Source organism: Gigantopelta aegis, chromosome 15, assembly GCF_016097555.1.
Source record: "Gigantopelta aegis isolate Gae_Host chromosome 15, Gae_host_genome, whole genome shotgun sequence".
NCBI classification, from domain to species: domain Eukaryota; kingdom Metazoa; phylum Mollusca; class Gastropoda; order Neomphalida; family Peltospiridae; genus Gigantopelta; species Gigantopelta aegis.
In genome coordinates, this window is record NC_054713.1 from 11,156,714 (window position 1) to 11,180,338 (window position 23,625).

Below are 23,625 nucleotides of genomic sequence, written 5' to 3' on the forward strand. Positions count from 1 at the left end.
AGCAGACATTGAAGGGGGCGTCGGGAGGGGGGCTGACAGAGCTGAGGGCGCAAAGTAAAGTTTTTAGGGGCGTTGCGGGTATGCTCCCCCGTAAAGGTTTGAAAACTAGATGTCCTAAAATGCAATTTCCTGCATTCTACAAGTAAAATTCATCTCTGCTCTTTAAAATTTAGGTCTACTACCAATAATACTTAAAACATTGATTCAGAATTATTGGAATCCCCAGCCTTCCTGCTCCGCCGCACCTGTATATATAATATCTACTGCTTTTGAACTTGATGCCCTGGCTCCCCCACAGTCCAGCCCAGGATCAGAGTTGGGGGTGGGGGCAGTGACCCCCCCCCCCCCCCCCCGTCCCCCTCCCTACCCGCGTCCGAAGTCTGTGGCGTAGCACGCCTTCTCTTGGTAAAAGGCGGAAAGAAAGTAGTCTCTCTTTCCCTGTGACGTCATGAACTAGGCTCGAAGTAGTGACGTATCCGTGTTCGAAACAGTAACGGATAGTTACGACACCACGCTATTATCGGCTGTTACAACCTTTTAAGTTTTAACAGTTGACTTATACATCAGTTACAACTTTGCTAAAAGTATCAATGCTGTCAAATCTAACGTTTCTGGTCGTTCTGCTGTTTGATGAGACATAAAAAGGTACGTACCTCGAAAACTAAAGTCCGAAACATTTTGTTAAATGGACAGGTGCCCCTTCTACAAAAATGTTTTTAAATCTTCTTCCAAATAATTAGGATTTTAAATAATTTCAGTTTTGTTTGACATAAGACGAAAAGTAAAAGTATTTTAGAAGAAAAAAAAAGCACCCTATTATTGTGTCCAATTTATAAAACAATCGGCTTAGAAATAAATAGGGGATTCCATTGAATGAAAAAAAAGGCGTTCCCTGCGGGACGGATTATAGTATCTATTGTCCGTCCCATCATCCTATAAAAATTTAGGTTTTTTTTGTGTAAATAATTTCGGTTTGTTTTGACCTTACGTCAAACCAAACCGAAATTTTGGAAGTACAGGTGATGCGCCAGTTCCGGATCACTTCCGGATCACCTGTAGTTACCGATCAGTCTGTTGGTATATTCAATTTTTAGTCGTTTCTGTGTAAATTTCATTAAACAAATATTCTAACAAACAAATAATACATGTTTCTTGAAATTGTACGTAAAATAACTGTAACAGTATATAGTCTTGGTTTTATTTTGGACGGCGATACATAACCACTATTAAAACTTTACACGAGCAGACGACATGAAAAAAAGAAGACGTTTACAAAGAGAGATGAAGTTTTTGATGTTTTTCTTTTTATATCCTTTGAAATTTTATAGTACGAGTAGGGGAAACATATATAGATTGTGCATGACTAGTTTTATGAAAAGTGATGCTGCAAACGACTTACTGTAACTCCTCAAAGGGGACACACTTGATACGCCAGTTGCGGATCACTCACAAAACGGAAGTATTTACGTTGTAACTGCCGCTAGATGGGGCGATGAACGCAGGGTTTACCTCAAGACTCAAAAACGTTGAACACGGTGGAATTTTTTTCTCCCACTTTTCCCCCGTTCCTTTATAACAATAATGATGATGATGATGATGATAATTATTATTTTCTTCTTAAACCTCTCTTGATTCGTCATTTTAACAACTAGTTCATAATAATTCGACTCTGTATGTCTCGGGGCCCATGTCATAGTAGCCCTAGACTGTTCGTCCCATGGCCAGTCATCCTCTACAAAATATTATATTAATCGTTGTAGTTCCACCTATTTTTCTTGTATTATTTTTGTTTTCTACAGGTAATGACAATATGTATATAATGTAAAGACACGTATTTTATAAACTGAAACTACGATTTTAAATGTTTGTCCACTTGTCTCTCACGTTATATTTGTAAGCCTACATGTAATTAGCCATTCGTACGCAGTCATTCACAAATATGGCTAATATAAATAAAATGTAGTTTTTTAAAATTCCATTTTCGTTTAATTCGGGCAAAAATCAGTCTGCCCTGCCCCCTACAAAAATAACAGCCCGTATGACCTGTTAGATCGCCAGTCTAGAATCGCTAAAATCGCTGCACGCGTGTCTTTGTATTTGCCCCATAAGACTATTCAGTAATGTTGCCCCCCCCCCCCCCCCCCAGTGTGAGAGCCGTCCATCCCTATTGTTTGCTTGATTGATTGACTGAAAGAAAAGAAACGAAAAAAAAGTTTACTGTACAAAGAAAAGAATCGGCACAAGTTTGACATGAGGACCTTTATAAAACCATGCCACCGCCATTGGTCTTGTTTCGCATGTGCCTTTGCACGTGCTTTTCGCATACTCGACTTTGGCAGAGAGGGGGAAGGGGTCCTCTATTTGGTTTTGTCAACGAAGTGATAATTTCTTATTCGGCTTAATTATAATTCGCATTTAAACATGCAGTCTGTACCACTATAGGGTGGATTATTTTTTTTCAGTGGAATTTTTGTTTTTACACAATCGCATTCTGATGCAGGAGAGTCAGTCGGCCACTGATCTGTGTATTCACACGGTCAATCTGAGCTAGCCCTAGCCTTTAGACCGTCGTTGAAAATAATTCTGTATTCAGGAGTATATCCAGGAATTATTTTGCGGGGGGTGGGAGACTAACCAGAAAAGGGCAAATGGAACAACACGTCAAAAATAATAATTAATAATTTTCTTTTGTCAAAAATAATAATTACTAATTTTCTTTTTGTGACTTTTGTGTGTGTCACTATATTAATATTTATCATTATTAACAAGGGGTCTAACCGTCCTGCTTCAAAATTATTTGCTTAATTTTAATATTTAAACAGGGGCGGATTATATCCGGCTAAAAAAAAAAAAAAAAAACCACCACGTAGATAACCTGTACAATTTATAATTTCGGACCCCCCACCCCCACACACCTAAAGCATAATCCGCCCCTGTATTATGATAAATACTAAACAGTCCCAAAGTTGATATTTTGCTATGTCATTTCTTTCTATTTTCAAGCCTTTGTTCCTTTCACAAAGAAAATGTGACTTTTAAAAGTCATCAATATAATAATAATAATTATTATAATTATTATTATTATTATTATTATTATTATCATCATTATTATTATTGATATATACGATAATAAATGAAAACAATTATTTATTATTAGTAATAATAATATTAATTATTATTATTATATACTAGAATGCCAGAAATCAAATATAATTCAACTTGTTGAAAGTACACAACGAAAATAATAAGGATCGCGCACCTTTACTTTTGACACACGCCCCGTTTATCTGACGTCATGGGACGCCATCGTTGATTTTCAATCTATTTTAGAAATTGCTAATTAGGGGCGTAATCAGGAGGATGGGAACCCTATGGAGTTGCAAATGATCATAAAATATGTCCGGCAGGATCCACGAACGTGCTGAAAGTGCTAACATGTTGGAAATAGTGTTTTTGAAGGCGTAAGCCTCTATTTTTCGAAAGTGATCCGGAACTGGACAAAGTGATCCGCAACTGGCGCCAAGTACGCCAGCTCGAACAACACTGTTTTTGGTGCCAAATGTTTACCTAAATTTACATTTTATATCACTGTTTATTTATATGGTTGATTATCTTTATTACCAAGAATTTCTTTTAAAGTCATACGCGCGCATGTTGACAGAATTCACAATTTTGTTTGAAGTGATCCGGAACTGGCGCATCACCTGTATCCAAAAAAAGACCAAAGTAAGAAAACGTTCAGTTGTGGCCGCCATTTTATTGTCCGAACCAAATTGTTAACAACTACAAAAAATTACTCTCCTACCTTTAATTGCCGTTAGATTTCCTCCAAAGTTTGTCCAGACACAAATCGCAAAAAAACCCACTATAAATATACTGATTCCACACACGAGACTGCAACGATGTCGCGAATATTGTCTTTGCTGAGATTGCATAGGGAAAAATACATGCAGTTTTCTGCCGTCTGCCATGTTGCTTGTTTATGGAATACTCTTCAAGAGGGGTGAAAGCCTCCAAAGTATGTGACACAATTAATATGAAATCGATGATCTCTAGTGGTATCATTAAAATAATAATAACATTAATAAAAAATAATAATATGACGTCATCACGTTTGCTTTTATATCATAACATGTTATGACGTTGTTAGATTAAGTCCTATCCTTTCACCCCTCTTGAAGAATATTCCATAAAAAGTCAAAATGGCAGCTGATACAAAATTACATGCTTTTTTTCCTATGCGCTCTCAGCGAAGTCGATACAGGTGACATGGTTATCATCTGGTATGTGAAATCTGTGTCATTGTAATGGTTTTTTCAAGATTTGTGTCTGGACAAACTTTGGAGGAAATCTAACGGCAATTAAGGTAGGAGAGTAATTTTTCGTAGTTGTTAACAATTTGGTTCGGACAATATTTTTATTATTTAAGCATATAGAACAGAAAATCCAATTACGTTTCGTGCATATATGACGCCGCACTCCGCATTGTTTTCACTACGCTGGCTTATCCAGGTCAAAAACAAAGCCAGTATTTCGAAAGTGGGACACTTTTGACGGGCTCCTACCGATCTCGGTTTTCATTGGCTTATCACAAGCGTGGAATTCCCCAACAAGAGATCACTTGAGATTTCGCAATTTTTGAACAAATTTAACTGTCTTGATTGACGGGTCGTCTCATATGTCCAAAACATATTTATATCCATAGAGGTATGGTACAATGCCTTTCCAGGGGAAGGTGGGTGTGGGATTTGCCTTGAAATTTTGACAGTGGCCAGCTGTTGGCATACGCGTTACGTAAGGGGGTGTTACTAATTACGTAACGCTCTAGGGGTAGAGGAAGAGGGTACTGTGTTCGATTTACATAACATTTTTCAAGACTATATGTTCTTTTTATTCATTACTTAGTCCTAAAAAGGTGTTTTTTTGGAAATGCACGGTCAGTCTAGGATCGATCCCCATCGGCGGGTATATAAAATACCATGGTATGTGATATCCTATCAGTGGGATGGTACATATAAACGATCCCTTGCTAAAAAAAAAAATGTAGCGGGTTTCCAAGGCGCATGTGCAGGGATTTCAGCGGGGTCGGGGTTATAGACTGTGTTGAGCGAAGTTTATATGGGGCTATGCTCCCTCAGAAAATACATTTCAATTTTTTTCAAGCTTGGGCAAGTAAGGGTTTCTACCTCCAATACCCTCCCACTGCACATGCACCCGATTCCTCTCTAAGATTATGTCAAAATTACCAAATGTTAGACATCCAACAGCAGATGGAAGGAAGGATGGGATGTTTTATTTAACGACGCACTCAACACATTTTATTTACGGTTGTATGGCGTCGGATGATTATTAAATCAATATGCTCTAACATTGATGTGGTTAAACACACACACACACACACACACACACACACACACACACACACACACACCCCTCCAGCCCCCCTAACTTTACCCTTTTCAAACGAAACCGGCACCCACAGTTCCAACTACAATGCAGAAACCCATGCACTTATTCAGGCTGCTACAATGATCAAGGATGCAAAAGAAGACTGTCAACAAGTTGTCTTCCTCACAGATGCTCTCTCAGTCCTACAAGCCTTGCAAGGAGAAAAACTTCCTCACCTGAATGAAGCCATGCAAGAGGTAGCAAAGGAAAGACGAGTAGCTCTACAGTGGATCCCAGCACATTGTGGGATTCCAGGAAATGAGGAAGCAGACAGGCTAGCCAAGCTAGGAGCTAATCATGTACAGCCCAGCAACAACATTAGCTTCTCAGAGAAGAAAACCTTGATAAAGGCAGCCAACAGACCCAGGACAGAACAAGATGATTACCACCTTCTCAGTCGCTTGGAACAAGTAACTCTGTTGAGACTCCGGACAGGCCACAACCGACTGAATGCTCACATGTTCAGAAAGTTTAAACTTGCAGCAACACCAACCTGCAGTTGTGGCCTGGAAGACCAAACAGCAGAACACATCTTACAGGCGTGTCCAATTCATCAAGACCTGAGACAAGCTGAGTGGCCAATCGAAACTGCCATACACACCAAACTCTATGGAAAGAGAGGCGAACTGGAAAAAACAGCTCATTTTATCTTACAGACTGGACTATTGGTCTAAATTGTGAAAGAGAAAAAAAAAAAAAAAAAAACGAAATAATATTTATTTGAATTTGTCGATTTTAACACGTAAAATTAAGAAGTGAAAACGTTCATTGTCTACTTTAGTATATTTTATTTAAAAATATATATACATGATTAATGTGTTACTAGTATACAAACTAAACTTTGAAAGTTCTACTAACACTAAAATATTAATTCTGAAATAGGAATTTACGATTGTCGATAATACGTTGTCAAGATCAAACCGGTTTTAACGAAAGACTCAACCGAACCTGCGAGCGGATGAGGAACTCTTCAATAAAAAGATGTCGAGAGTACGCGAGTGTATGGAATGGCAGTTTGGAAAAGTTGTAAATAATTTTGCATTCTTGGACTTTAAAAAGAATTTAAAGGTCCTCCTTCAGCCAGTAGCGAAATATTATATGGTGGGTGCCATCTTGGCCAACTGCCATACATGCATATACGGCAGTCAGACCAGTGTTTTTTTAACGTATCACCACCTGCACTTGAAGAATATTTCGGACATTAAGGAGCAGCCAAATGCCACTTTCATGGAGCGACAGCAGCCATTAAAAAAGTACTATATTTCACATGCATAGGACACATTTTGCTCAACAATCACAAATTTTATTGTTCACTGTTAATTTTTCACTATAGTCTTAACAACACAGCCACCATCAGCAATAAATCACTGAATTATATATATTAAAATAAATTAATAAATTTAAATATATTAGACTATAGTGTTCAGCAACTTGTTAATTTATCATTGTGAAGATTTTGTTGGTTCATTAACTTTCCCATGTAATAGTTGTTTCAGCATGTCAAACATTGCATTTTCACGAGCTAATCGTTGCTCATGCTCCAACTTTTCAAGTTGAAATTTTTGTTTATCTAATTCCAATTGTTCTTTTTTAAATGCAAGTTCTTCTGCCTGCTTTTAACGCATGTATACCATATACTCAGAAGCCAGTGAACTGTGTTCTCCTTAGATTTTCTTTGGTGTGATTTCCATGTCGGGATCTGTAATAACAAGTTATCCATTAGCAGATTGCAGAATTAATACAGTTGTTGATGATGTGTGTTATATTGATCCTAATTACATGCATAGCATTGATATCTGTACAAACATTTGCAACTAAATATGAACGAGGTTCAATGTTGATAAAGGGAGAGATGGGTCAGCACCTTACTTGTTCTCCTAATAGAGATGGAGATTGATTTCTGTGGTTGGTTGTTCAAACATTAGTTAACGTAACAAGTGCTTAAGAGCCATCTTCAAAACTAGATATTAAATCAATACTTAAATAGCAATTGAAAAAAAAAAGAGTTGAAACTTCACTTAGAACAACATAAAGTATCCACTCATTATTAAAGTATATTATACAATAATACTCGACAGATAAATATTATGCTAGCCCAGGGTTAGCGTAACAATACTTTGAACTGCTGGTCCTGGTTTAATCATGTTCTTGGAAGTGCAACAATTAAAACTTGAATATATTTTTTATAATTTTGATTGTGTATGGCCCTCCTATTGACAAGCCTACTTTAAAACATTATAGTACTGTATACCCTGTGTCCGTTTCAGTGTTTCCATGACCACTTTCCGAATCTCTAAACCCTGTGATTCTTTCATCACTTCCTTTGTAGCTGCATTCATCTTCAATACCTCTCGTTTCTCCTCGAGGGCTGCTAGATCTGTCAGCAGTTGAGACCTTTCAGTGTATTCCTCAGATGTTCCGGAACTGCAAGAAAAACCATAGATTATAGAAGGCACCATATCGATTTGTGATATCACCGATTTTACTTAATTCATATCAATAATTAGATTCAACAAAACTACTAAATAGGGAATATAATTATTAACCTGTAACGGACATGATTTTAAGGATAACCAAAGTAGAATAGGTGATGGAGGAAGGAGGTGGGGTTGGGGGGAGGGGGATAGGGTGCTGAAAGACGATGTACTATATTTTAAAAGGAAAAAACATTTCAGATAGCACTTTCCCAGTTTTCCTCTATATGCATTTTAAGTATATATTTCATTATTATTTGTATATAGTAGGACAAAAAATGTAGTTATATGGTCATGGAGTGCTGGGTGCGGGGGAGATTCATACACACTGGTCTGTTTGCATAATAATGTGGCATCTGTGTTGTTTCTGTGATACAAGCAGTCAACTTGGTTTACGCTCGTAAAGACTCCATTTCATTTTTCTTGTGTGCGTCCAGTAGAGTTTTAACTCTGTCCTTGCATGCCCGTTCAGTTATGACACTGTCCGGTCTGATCATCTGTATAATTTCATTAACTTGTTTGACCACTTTTAGCCACTTGTCTTTAGCACCATGAAAAGCGATCAATTCTTTTAGAAGTGTAATATCAAGTGCCGGATGAAAACGCATTGTGAGTTGATACTGAAAGAAACGACAACAAATAAATAAATAAATACATGTACTCTTTGATGTTTTATCATAGTTTTATACTTGTAGATGTAAATTTCATGCACACTTATCCATTTAATCTAAAATTGGTGATGTTAAGCCCGAAAAATCTCAGCGATTTATTCTTAGGCCAGATAACGTGGTCTTTGTAATAATTTTAGTTAATTTTTGTTGAAAATAGCCCTCAAAGGGTTTTAATATGCTACATGTATGTTCATAGTGATTTTATTTTCTGTAATCAATGTGTCATGCAGTGGTAATTGTTTACCGTGTACCAGCTGGAGCCACAGAACACAATTCCAGCTGTGTTGGCGGTATTCCGCAGTCCACGCAAAAGCCGACAGGAATCCGCAGCCTGAACTTGTGTCACCTGTACACCATGAGCACGGGTATGTAAGACCCTTTCAGTAATTGACTTTGTAAGTCTGACTGTCTCTCTCTCACTTTTGATGTGGTCCACCCCGTTGTGACGGGTCTTCTGTTCTTGTGGTATGAAATATGTCCTTTCTTGAAACCAAATTATAATAATTCCAATCTCTAAAAATCCCTTTATTATAAACCCTTGGATTGGTCAAATTCGTATCACGTGATGATAAAAACTGGCATTCATAGCACCATGAATTTCAGTTTAGCACTATTTTTGGCTATATAGCCGGAACTACTTTATGAATTATGTCAACAAAGGAATCCCCGAGGAATTTCCTTGAGATTCTATTTTTAGACATCAAACAGTAATCGTCTGCTGTCAAACTTCTAAAGATCTTCACATATAAATTATACCATACAAAATAGGTCGCTTCAGACATTTTTTATTAAAGGTTAAAAGTTACGTTATATGTTTATAGTGAATTCAAAATCCCACAGCTAAAAATCTATTTTGCCGATCCAAGAAAAGTATATAATTCCAATGGAATTTGGTATTTTACAAAAGCGATTTCAAAAACAAAATTCAGTCAGTTCATGCCAACCATTAGCAGTAACGCGCATTCAACGGCATTGTAGTATGACGTACACAACACATAGTTTCTAAGTTTGCGCGCCACTGCGATGCAATCTTTAAACGAGTCGGGTTTTGAAACTAGGCATATCATGTACATGTCGGGACACAGGAATTCGAAGCTACAACAGAGAATGTTCCACTTTCCAAAAACGTAACATGAGCGTGGCACTGTCAAATCTCACGAATACTTGAGTCGCACCACTTGAAGTCACACATGGTAAAACCATCCTGTTGCCACTTCCACAATTACAAGGCCAGTAAACACAGAAACTCGCGACACACCTGTTTCATCCATTTCCGGAAACATTGAAACCACTTTTTCCATGTCAAATCTATCAACACATGGAATTATCACCCACTCAAAATTTTATAACTGTAATTTCAACGTCGTAATTGGTAAATCTGGACAGTAATAAAAAAATGGCGCCCATCCACAGTTCGTAGTTAAATATTCATACACCAACCGCTTCACATATAAATTATAGCATACAAAATAGGTCGCTTCAGACATTTTTATTACAGGTTAAAAGTTATTAAAATTACTTACGTTATATGTTTTTAGTGAATTCAAAATGTTTTTAGTTGGTACTGACATTTAATGCAAAAAATTAATATGAATTGTATTAATGATTGTAACATTGTCATTCTCTCATTCGGCTATTGACGGAAAAAGCCGAACCACCATAGGGATTCCGCTAATGTTGAGTATGAATTTCGTGTTAATAAAATAGGAAATAGTTGGAAAATAGAGTTCACTTTTTATTTTAAAGAGCTTTACATTAATGACATGGTTATGTGTTTGGAATTATAAGAATTGAACGTGAATGTTTTTAAATGGTTTGCTTAAAACTATGATGATTGTCAGTCTTTTGCTGGTGCATGGGTAGTAATATTAAATGAAGGCAATTTATATCCATGTGTTGATACATGCAAACACATTTGTACTGGCATTTTGTGCAGATTAGAGGGTGGGTACTGTAAACTTCCTGTTAGTGCTTAAAACGATACGTGACAGTATAGTTTCTTCGAATAATTATCAATGGGAGGTACCACACTGTCAGTATATACTGGCCCGGAGGTTTGAAACGTTACTTCTGTTAGTTTCATTAAGAATTGTTACTATGGTCGTCAATAGGAATTTATTTGGTCTAATGGAACCTGATAAGTATAACCCGGTTCATAATGGTATGCAAATTTGCAAGGTCTCTAGGTAATGTGTTGCTGTGGATGGATCATTTGCTTACAAGCCAACAAGACCTGTATACCTGAGCGTAACGTTTTCAAAGATTTAGTTAAAATACGTGACGTCAAACTAATTTGACGTCATATTACGGATGGCAGCGACTTTAGTACTGTGATTTACTAAAAAGAGGGCATAAAATTTGGCAAGAAAGATTTTGTCGTTCGTCTGTCGGTTATGCAAAACCAATATCGACATAAACGACGGATCGTTCGTGCAAAAACTATAATCGCTCGTCAGAAAATGTAAACTGACGTGTTTTGGCTAATATAACTATTTTTGGAATAAAATAAGAGAACGGGCCTATTGTCCGAACTAAATTGTTAACAATTACGAAAAGTTACTCTCCTACCTTTAATTGCCGTTACATATCCTCCAAAATTTGTCCAGACACAAATCTTGAAAAAACCATTACAATGACACAGATTCCATATACCAGATGATAACCATGTCACCTATATCGACTTCGCTGAGAGCGCATAGGGAAAAAAGCATGTAATTTTGTATCAGCTGCCATTTTGACTTTTTATGGAATATTCTTCAAGAGGGGTGAAAGGATAGGACTTAATCTAACAACGTCATAACATGTTATGATATAAAAGCAAACGTGAAGACGTCATATTATTATTATTTTTTATTATTATTACTATTATTATTATTTTAATGATACCACTAGAGATCATCGATTTCATAGTAATTGTGTCACATACTTTGGAGGCTTTCACCCCTCTTGAAAAGTATTCCATAAACAAGCAACATGGCAGACGGCAGAAAACTGCATGTATTTTTCCCTATGCAATCTCAGCAAAGACAATATCGGCGACATCGTTGCAGTCTCGTGTGTGGAATCTGTATATTTGTAGTGGTTTTTTTGCAATTTGTGTCTGGACAAACTTTGGAGGAAATCTAACGGCAATTAAAGGTAGGAGAGTAATTTTGTGTAGTTGTTAACAATTTGGTTCGGACAATAGCATTGCAGGTGTGAGAAAGAGAGAAAAAAAATGTATCCGTTTGAACTAGACATCGCGGTCAATTACAAAGTCGGCACTGTCATTAGAAGTGTCAATAACATTTAGTAACATAGTCCCACGCCCCCTTTGATCATTTCTCTACGTGCGGAAAACAATACGCGGTTTGGAAATTAAAGCGGTTTATGAGTATTTATTGGTTTATGAGTATTTATTAAATGTTACGCTAAAACTGAGCTCATGAAAGGAGCATTGGGCAGCGGTTTAAGATACATTGTTGATATATATATATAATTTTTAAAGGTATGTAATAAACAGAGAACCTCACATACGTTATTTTCGCTTCCTATTTATTGCACACGTTTATTGCGCACAATAGACTCGTGAAATAAGTACGAAGCGAAAAAAACGTGTGTGTAGTTCTGTATATTTATTTACTTTTTGACACCTGTGTGGTTACATTGAAATTTATGCATTAATTCTGAAACATGTATTGTAATGAAAACAAGTACAACCCATACTAAATCAATTATTAAATATGACATACACAGCGAAGAAAATAGTACGTTTAATAAGGGACTTTAAAATAACGAAGTGGAAATTTGAACATGATGAAACACTGAGTTGCAGCATCGATTGGATCGATCGACGATTCGCAGAACTTCGGGTTTTTCTGTTCAGACCCGGAAGCTTTGAGCTTTGAGCTTCCGGGAAATCCCCGTTTCGTTCAGACTATTGTTTGGCGCCAACAAGTACTCCCCTGTAATAGAACCGATGGGGTAGCGTGCTGAAATGTAAATGGCAGCTTTCAAGTTAGTCCCAGCATACTAAATAATAACAATAATTTAGTATTTATGATAAGAATTTGGAGAAAAGCTACGAAAATCGCCCATCTTAGATTCTCATTTGATTACCGTTGCCGGTTAACCTTTTCATTTGTATCTGAACCACTGGAGAACATCGTGCAAACACTAATACCACACGAACGACATATCGTTTGTCTGAAAAAAATCAAATTTTATGCAGTCCTGCATCATACTTAATACATTCAATATATTTAACTGGATACTTACGCAAAGAAGTTGTCTTGTTGACCTATACGGTCGAAAAGCTCCCATCTCTGCTTTTTAATTTGACTAATCTGTAAAATTATGTCATTAAATATATAATTATTATTAGTATTCGGTATTCAGTCTGAAACTGGTATTCCAATATTCGATGGAAACGACGAGCAAATATTTGAATATCAACGAAATAGCAACTGATTTGCGGTGTTAATCTCCCTATAACTTACCCACGATATCCATGTCATAAACTCATGTGATAAGTTTAGTGTATTAACTCGGTTAATAATGGTATGCAAATTTGCAACGTCTCTAGGTAATGTGTTGCTGTGGATGGGTCATTTGCTTACAAGCCAACAGGACCTGTATACCTGAGCGTAACGTTTTCAAAGATTTAGTTAAAATGCGTGACGTCAAACTAATTTGTGCTAATCGTGACGACATCATATTACGGATGGCAGCGACTTTAGTACTGTGAATTACAAAAATTTTATTAAAATTTTATTTTAGAAGTGTTATAGGATAAATAGAATTCGCTACTCGTGTTTTTTAATATGTAAAATATCAGCCTCATCTAGTTAATCGGTATTTGTCTCTGCAGAGCCTCGACAAATACCGATTAACATAGACTCGGTTGATATTTTCTCATATTAAAAAATACTTGTGACGAATCCTCTATATATTTAACTGGATACGCGAAGAATTCATCATGCTGTCCTATTAAGTCAAGTAGCCCTCTTCGTTCCTTCCTCATCTTACTGTAATATGTCTGTAGTTAGAAAACAATAATCGTGAAGAAAATGATGTCATTAAATATATAATTATTATTAGTATTCGGTATTCAGTCTGAAACTGTTATTCCAATATTTGATGGAAATGACCAGCAAATATTTGAATAGGAACTAAATTACAACTGACTCATTAAACTAACGTGGGTTTTTTTTAATGGTTTGAATTACTGCTGGAGAGCCTCTCTTCTGTTAATCTCCAACCTCTCCCCTTCCCCACATGTCATCAGTCCTGGATCATACTTAATACATTCAATATTATTTAACTGGATACTTTTGCAAAGACGTCCTCTTGTTGGCCAATTAGCTCAAGGAGCTCCCTTCTCTGTTTTTTTTATTTCACTGTACTATGTCTGTAGTTAAAAAAACACAACAATAATCGTGAAGAAAATGATGTCATTAAATATATAATTATTATTAGTATTTGGTATTCAGTCTGAAACAATATTCGATGGAAACGACTCATTAAACTAAGGGGGTTAATCTACCCTTCAACTCCCACCAGCAATCCACCACATGTCGTCAGTCCTGGATCATTCTTAATACTAATAGACTCCATCGTATGTGGCCATGTGGGATAGAAAAAATATACCCGAGGTGGTGGACGCCTCGTCCCATGTCGAAATTTCCACCACCGAGGGTGTACTTTTTCTATCCTATATGACCGCATATAATGGAGTCTTTATATGTAACTCGATACTTATGCTTGGAAGGCTTCATCATATGCAAGCTCTTCCAATAGGTGTCGCTATGCCCTTCTCAAGTCACTGTAATATCTCTGTAGTTAACACATATAATATATTTAACTGAATATTTGCTGCTGGAGAGTCTCGTGTGGTTTTACTGTTTACACGAACGATTACTTACTGCTGGAGAGCCTCTCTTCTGTTAATCTGCCCCTCCCCACTTCCACACAAGTCATCAGTCCAAGATCATACTTACCACATTCAATATATTTAACTGGATACTTACTGCTGGAGTGTCTCGTGTGGTTTTAGTGTTTACACAAACGATTACTTACTGCTCGAGACCTTCTCTTCTGTTAATCTCCCACCTCCCGACATGTCATCAGTCCTGGATCATACTTAATACATTCAATATATTTAACTGGATACTTATGCAAAGACGTTCTCTTGTTGGCCGATTAGCTCGAGGAACTCCCTTCTTTGTTTTTCAATTTGAATGTACTGTCTGTAGTTTAAAAAAAAAAAAAAAACGTGAAAAAAATGATGTCATTAAATATATAATTATTATTAGTATTTGGTATTCAGTCTGAAACAATATTCGATGGAAACGACTCATTAAACTAAGGGGGTTAATCTACCCTTCAACTCCCACCAGCAATCCACCACATGTCGTCAGTCCTGGATCATTCTTAATACTAACAGACTCCATCGTATGTGGCCATGTGGGATAGAAAAAATATACCCGAGGTGGTGGACGCCTCGTCCCATGTCGAAATTTCCACCACCGAGGGTGTACTTTTTCTATCCTATATGACCGCATATAATGGAGTCTTTATATGTAACTCGATACTTATGCTTGGAAGGCTTCATCATATGCAAGCTCTTCCAATAGGTGTCGCTATGCCCTTCTCAAGTCACTGTAATATCTCTGTAGTTAACACATATAATATATTTAACTGAATATTTGCTGCTGGAGAGTCTCGTGTGGTTTTACTGTTTACACGAACGATTACTTACTGCTGGAGAGCCTCTCTTCTGTTAATCTGCCCCTCCCCACTTCCACACAAGTCATCAGTCCAAGATCATACTTACCACATTCAATATATTTAACTGGATACTTACTGCTGGAGTGTCTCGTGTGGTTTTAGTGTTTACACAAACGATTACTTACTGCTCGAGACCTTCTCTTCTGTTAATCTCCCACCTCCCCACATGTCATCAGTCCTGGATCATACTTAATACATTCAATATATTTAACTGGATACTTATGCAAAGACGTTCTCTTGTTGGCCGATTAGCTCGAGGAACTCCCTTCTTTGTTTTTCAATTTGAATGTACTATGTCTGTAGTTTAAAAAAAAAAAAAAAACGTGAAAAAAATGATGTCATTAAATATATAATTATTATTAGTATTCGGTATTCAGTCTGAAACTAGAATTCCAATATTTGATGGAAATGACGAGCAAATATTTGCTAATCAACTAAATAACAACTGATTCATCAAACTAACGTGGGGTGTTTTTTTAATTGTTTGAATTATGTACTGCTGGAGAGCCTCTCTTCTGTTAATTTCCCACCTCTCCCCTTCCCCACATGTCAGTCCTGGATCATACTTAATACATTGAATATATTTAACTGGATACTTACGCAAAGACGTTCTCTTGTTGGGTGATTAGCTCTTAGACCTCTCTTCGGTTTTTTTTTTATTTTACTGTAATATGTCTGTTGTTAAAAGAAAAACAATAATCATGTCATTAAATATATAATTATTATTAGTATTCGGTATTCAGTCTGAAACTAGAATTCCAATATTTGATGGAAATGACGAGCAAATATTTGCTTATCAACTAAATAACAACTGATTCATCAAACTTGGGGTGTTTTTTTTTAATTGTTTGAATTATGTACTGCTGGAGAGCCTCTCTTCTGTTAATTTCCCACCTCTCCCCTTCCCCACATGTCAGTCCTGGATCATACTTAATACATTGAATATATTTAACTGGATACTTACGCAAAGACGTTCTCTTGTTGGGTGATTAGCTCTTACCTCTCTTCGGTTTTCTTTTTTTATTTTACACTGTTGTTAAAAGAAAAACAATAATCGATTACTTACTGCTGGAAATGACGAGCAAATATTTGAATATTAACTAAATAACAACCATTAAACTCTTCTGTTAATGCTCCCACTTCCCCAACATCAGTCCAAGATCATACTTACCACATTCAATATATTTAACTGGTTACTGCTGGAGTGTCTCATGGTTTTACTTCAATATTATTTAACTGGATACATGTTATCAGTCCTGGATCATACTTAATACATTCAATATATTTGGATACTTTGTTGGCCGATTAGCTCGAGGAACTCCCTTCTTTGTTTTTCAATTTGAATGTACTGTCTGTAGTTTAAAAAAAAAAAAAAAAACGTGAAAAAAATGATGTCATTAAATATATAATTATTATTAGTATTTGGTATCAGTCTGAAACAATATTCGATGGAAACGACTCATTAAACTAAGGGGGTTAATCTACCCTTCAATCCCACCAGCAATCCACCACATGTCGTCAGTCCTGGATCATTCTTAATACTAACAGACTCCATCGTATGTGGCCATGTGGGATAGAAAAAAATATACCCGAGGTGGTGGACGCCTCGTCCCATGTCGAAATTTCCACCACCGAGGGTGTACTTTTTCTATCCTATATGACCGCATATAATGGAGTCTTTATATGTAACTCGATACTTATGCTTGGAAGGCTTCATCATATGCAAGCTCTTCCAATAGGTGTCGCTATGCCCTTCTCAAGTCACTGTAATATCTCTGTAGTTAACACATATAATATATTTAACTGAATATTTGCTGCTGGAGAGTCTCGTGTGGTTTTACTGTTTACACGAACGATTACTTACTGCTGGAGAGCCTCTCTTCTGTTAATCTGCCCCTCCCCACTTCCACACAAGTCATCAGTCCAAGATCATACTTACCACATTCAATATATTTAACTGGATACTTACTGCTGGAGTGTCTCGTGTGGTTTTAGTGTTTACACAAACGATTACTTACTGCTCGAGACCTTCTCTTCTGTTAATCTCCCACCTCCCCACATGTCATCAGTCCTGGATCATACTTAATACATTCAATATATTTAACTGGATACTTATGCAAAGACGTTCTCTTGTTGGCCGATTAGCTCGAGGAACTCCCTTCTTTGTTTTTCAATTTGAATGTACTATGTAGTTTAAAAAAAAAAAAAAAAAACGTGAAAAAAATGATGTCATTAAATATATAATTATTATTAGTATTCGGTATTCAGTCTGAAACTAGAATTCCAATATTTGATGGAAATGACGAGCAAATATTTGCTAATCAACTAAATAACAACTGATTCATCAAACTAACGTGGGGTGTTTTTTTAATTGTTTGAATTATGTACTGCTGGAGAGCCTCTCTTCTGTTAATTTCCCACCTCTCCCCTTCCCCACATGTCAGTCCTGGATCATACTTAATACATTGAATATATTTAACTGGATACTTACGCAAAGACGTTCTCTTGTTGGGTGATTAGCTCTTAGACCTCTCTTCGGTTTTCTTTTTTTATTTTACTGTAATATGTCTGTTGTTAAAAGAAAAACAATAATCGTGAAGAAAATGATGTCATTAAATATATAATTATTATTAGTATTCGGTATTCAGTCTGAAACTAGAATTCCAATATTTGATGGAAATGACGAGCAAATATTTGCTAATCAACTAAATAACAACTGATTCATCAAACTAACGTGGGGTGTTTTTTTAATTGTTTGAATTATGTACTGCTGGAGAGCCTCTCTTCTGTTAATTTCCCACCTCTCCCCTTCCCCACATGTCAGTCCTGGATCATACTTAATACATTGAATATATTTAACTGGATACTTACGCAAAGACGTTCTCTTGTTGGGTGATTAGCTCTTAGACCTCTCTTCGGTTTTACTTTTTTATTTTACTGTAATATGTCTGTTGTTAAAAGAAAAACAATAATCGTGAAGAAAATGATGTCATTAAATATATAATTATTATTAGTATTCGGTATTCAGTCTGAAACTAGTATTCCAATATTTGATGGAAATGACGAGCAAATATTTGCTTATCAACTAAATAACAACTGATTCATCAAACTAACATGGGGTGTTTTTTTAATTGTTTGAATTATGTACTGCTGGAGAGCCTCTCTTCTGTTAATTTCCCACCTCTCCCCTTCCCCACATGTCAGTCCTGGATCATACTTAATACATTGAATATATTTAACTGGATACTTACGCAAAGACGTTCTCTTGTTGGGTGATTAGCTCTTAGACCTCTCTTCGGTTTTCTTTTTTTATTTTACTGTAATATGTCTGTTGTTAAAAGAAAAACAATAATCGTGAAGAAAATGATGTCATTAAATATATAATTATTATTAGTATTCGGTATTCAGTCTGAAACTGGTATTCCAATATTCGATGGAAATGACGAGCAAATATTTGAATATTAACTAAATAACAACTGACTCATTAAACTAACGTTTTTTTTTTTTTTAATGGTTTGAATTACTTAGTGCTGGAGAGCCTCTCTTCTGTTAATCTCCCACCTCTCCCCTTCCCCAAATGTTGTCAGTCCTGGATCATACTTAATACATTCAATATACTTAACTGGATACTTACTGCTGGAGACCCTCTCTTCTGTTAATCTCCAACCTCTCCCCTTCCTCACATGTTATCAGTCCTGGATCATACTTAATACATTCAATATATTCAAATGGATACTTACTCAAAGATGTTCTCTTGTTTGCCGATCAGATCCAGCAGCTCCCTTCGTTGTTTTTTTATTTCACTGTAATATGTCTGTTGTTAAAAAAAAAATAATAATAATAATCATGAAGAAAATGATGTCATTAAATATATAATTATTATTAGTATTCGGTATTCATTCTGAAACAATATTCGATGGAAACGACGAGCAACTATTTGAATATCAACTAAATAACAACTGACTCAATAAACTAAGGGGGTTAATCTTCCCCTCAATGCCCACCCGCAATCCACCATCAGTCCTGGATCATTCTTAACACTAATTGACTCCATCGTATGTGGCCATGTGGGATTTAGAAAGTATACCCAAGGTATTGGAAATTTCGACCAACGACGATTTGGACCCTGGGACTCGTGAAGCCTCATCCCAGGTCGAAATTTCCACCACCGAGGGTGTACTTTTTCTATCCTATATGACTGCATATGATGGAGTCTGTTTTATGTGTAACTCGATACTTATCCTTGGAAGGCTTCATCATATCCAAGCTCTTCTAATAGGTGTCGCTATGCCCTTCTTAAGTCGCTGTAATATCTCTGTAGTTAACACATATAATATATTTAACTGGATATTTGCTGCTGGAGAGTCTCGTGTGGTTTTAGAGTTTACACGAACGATTACTTACTGCTGGAGAGCCTCTCTTCTGTTAATCTGCCCCTCCCCACTTCCACACAAGTCATCAGTCCAAGATCATACTTACCACATTCAATATATTTAACTGGATACTTACTGCTGGAGAGTCTCGTGTGGTTTTAGTGTTTACACACACGATTACTTACTGCTGGAGATCCTCTCCTCTGTTAATCTCCCACCTCCCCACATGTCATCAGTCCTGGTTCATACTGAATGCATTTAATATATTTAACTGGATACTAACGCAAAGACGTTTTCTTGTTGGCCGATTAGCTCGAGGATCTCCCTTCGTTGTTTTTGAATTTGACTGTACTATGTCTGTAGTTTAAAAAAAAAAAAAAAAAAAAAAACAACCCTTGTGAAGAAAATGATGTCATTAAATATATTATTATTAGTAGTATTCGGTATTCAGTCTGAAACTAGTATTCCAATATATGATGGAAATGACGAGCAAATATTTGCTAATCAACTAAATAAGAGCTGATTCATAAAACTAACGTGGGTTTTTTTTAATGCTTTCAATTACTTACTGCTGGAGTGCCTCTCTTTTGTTAATTTCCCACCTGTCAAAGACGTTCTCTTGTTGGCCAATTAGCTCAAGGACCTCCCTTCGTTGTTGGGGTTTTTTTTTTCACTGTAATATATCTGTTGTTAAAAGAAAAACAATAATCGTGAAGAAAATGATGTCATTAAATATATAATTATTATTAGTATTCGGTATTCAGTCTGAAACTGATATTCCAATATTCGATGGAAATGACGAGCAAATATTTGAATATTAACTAAATAACAACTGACTCATTAAACTAACGTGGGGTTTTTTTTAATGGTTTGAATTACTTAGTGGTGGAGAGCCTCTCTTCTGTTAATCTCCCACCTCTCCCCTTCCTCACATGTTATCAGTCCTGGATCATACTTAATACATTCAATATATTTAACTGGATACTTACTCAAAGACGTTCTCTTGTTTGCCGATCAGATCTAGCAGCTCCCTTCGTTGTTTTTTTATTTCCCTGTAATATGTCTGTTGTTAAAAAAACACCAAAAAAACAATAATCATGAAGAAAATGATGTCATTAAATATATAATTAGTATTCGGTATTCATTCTGAAACAATATTCAATGGAAACGACGAGCAAATATTTGAATATCAACTAAATAACAACTGACTCAATAAACTAAGGGGGTTAATCTACCCCTCAACTCCCACCCGTAATCCACCACATGTCATCAGTCCTGGATCATTCTTAACACTAATAGACTCCATCGTATGTGGCCATGTGGGATTTAGAAAGTATACCCAAGGTATTGGAAATTTCGACCAACGACGATTTGGACCCTGGGACTCGGGAAGCCTCATCCCAGGTCGAAATTTCCACCACCGAGGGTGTACTTTTTCTATCCTATATGACTGCATATGATGGAGTCTTTTTTATGTGTAACTCGATACTTATCCTTGGAAGGCTTCATCATATCCAAGCTCTTCTAATAGGTGTCGCTATGCCCTTCTTAAGTCGCTGTAATATCTCTGTAGTTAACACATATAATATATTTAACTGGATATTTGCTGCTGGAGAGTCTCGTGTGGTTTTAGTGTTTCCACGAACGATTACTTACTGCTGGAGAGCCTCTCTTCTGTTAATCTGCCCCTCCCCACTTCCACACAAGTCATCAGTCCAAGATCATACTTACCACATTCAATATATTTTACTGGATACTTACTGCTGGAGACTCTCGTGTGGTTTTAGTGTTTACACAAACGATTACTTACTGCTGGAGACCCTCTCTTCTGTTAATCTCCCCACCTCCCCACATGTCATCAGTCCTGGTTCATACATAATACATTCAATATATTTAACTGGATACTTACTGCTGGAGTGTCTCGTGTGGTTTTAGTGTTTACACAAACGATTACTTACTGCTGGAGACCCTCTCTTCTGTTAATCTCCCCACCTCCCCACATGTCATCAGTCCTGGTTCATACATAATACATTCAATATATTTAACTGGATACTTACGCAAAGACGTTCTCTTGTTGGCCGATTAGCTCGAGGAGCTCCCTTCTTTGTTTTTCAATTTGAATGTACTATGTCTGTAGTTTAAAAAAAAAAAAAAATACTCGTGACGAAAATGATGATATTTGCTGCTGGAGAGTCTCGTGTGGTTTTTGTGTTTACAACGTGGGTGGGTTTTTTAATGGTTTGAATTACTTACTGCTGCAGAGCCTCTGAATGTTTTACCCCCAAAAACGTTATTTCAGATGATATGGGTTTACAATTTAATAAATTAATATGTTTTTATATGAATTTTATCTTTAGGCCTACATGACGGTTTAGCGACTTTTGAAATAATCCATATGTAATAATGGAATATTTCATTGTTAGTGTGAGTTAAAAGTACATGTTAAAATTTGATTTTGTCCCAGAATAATATAAGCTAATTAAATACGATTAATTTGTACCATAACATTGAATAATGTCCAAAAGTAGGTCTACTAAATAATTATGGCGTATCCAGTCCATGAATCAGACAACTTAAAAAAATAAAATATATAGAACATGTTCTATAATGTTGTCTGTTGCCAGATCTGTAGTTCGCGCCAGCACACATTTGATTCAGTTTCAGTGCATTAATTTTTAACCTTTTACCATATTTGCCACTCTAAAATGAATGGTCACCCAACGGACTACCTTTGTCAAAGTCATAGTCGCCCATAGCCAATAAAGGTCGCTACGGGCAACCGGGCGACTGCTAATTTTCAACCCTGTTTCTTGAGGTAGTAGATGGTATCTTGTGTACATATGCAAGGTAAGAACATACCATTAGTAATGTAAATGTCTTTAAAAATCTGTGTAAAATGCCTATAATCATGATAATTGGTACAAATTTTCCTATATTTGACCTCAAAATTCCTTTAAAAATCCTATATTTTGGTATGCAAATTCCTATATTTCCTATATTTTAATATGTACAAGTGGCTGGGAGGCCTGTGTATCCTTAACCAACTAGCCAATGTGTCTCTCCAAATTTATGTATTTTTTATTGAATTTTTTTTCAGTATAGAAAATAGTCGCCATATATGATAAGTCACGTGTTGATATATTTGTAGAAGCTTCGAACAAAATGGTCAAAGCAGTCATAAAATTATTTCTTGATCATTTTGATGCCACCATTTTTATAGTCTTGTGTTATTATGTTTCTTTTAACTTGTTCACGTTCGCTATTCCAAATAAATTGGAAAAATAATGTATTTTTATGTTTTAGCAAATGTTCGCTTGGATTTGGTAATGCATTCAGTAGGTATGTTAATTTAGGAACTATTAACGTTTTCGTGAATAATTCTTCCTAAAACAATAGGTTTTCTGATAGACCATAGCTTCATTAACTTTTGTATTTCGATTATACTTTAAATCAATAGTTTCTTTTAGATTAATTGAGAAGTTAATACCGACAAGGTTAAACTGTGTATCGCCCTATTCTAGTTTCCATCGAGTGTGATGGTAAACTTCATTTGTAAATTTCTTGCTACCTTTGATTTGGTGTAGTCACATTTTAGGCCAGATATTTGTGCATAATAGTCTAGGACAGATAGAACACCCTGTAGGCACTCCGGAGAGCCGTCTAAAATAACACTTGTGTTGTCTGCATACTGTGATATTAAATATTCTTCACCATCCGTAGTGATACCTGTTATATTATTGGAGTTTCTTACTATGATAGCGAGCATTTCAGCACATCAAATAAATATATAAGAGAGAAAGGATCACCTTGTTTACAGTCCCTTTCCAGTTAAAATGGCTCTAAAAGAAATCCATTCTGAATTACTCTCAATACCGAGTTACTATATAGTGT

The 23,625-nt window shown here is 36.1% G+C and overlaps 2 long non-coding RNA genes across 2 annotated transcripts in view; one reads left to right on the top strand and one right to left on the bottom strand.

The window, feature by feature from the left end:
* Positions 1–486: 486 nt before the first annotated feature.
* LOC121390041 overlaps positions 487–23,625 on the top strand; it is a 40,299-nt gene continuing 17,160 nt past the window's right edge. Inside the window, exon 1 of the long non-coding RNA XR_005960147.1 lies at positions 487–645. This is a non-coding gene — a long non-coding RNA (uncharacterized LOC121390041). The remainder of the gene's footprint in view (positions 646–23,625) is intronic.
* LOC121390042 lies at positions 16,972–20,483 on the bottom strand. Its single transcript, XR_005960148.1, has 3 exons — positions 20,018–20,483; positions 19,102–19,175; positions 16,972–18,689 (listed from the first exon to the last, which is right to left on the bottom strand). It is a non-coding gene; the product is annotated as an uncharacterized LOC121390042 (long non-coding RNA).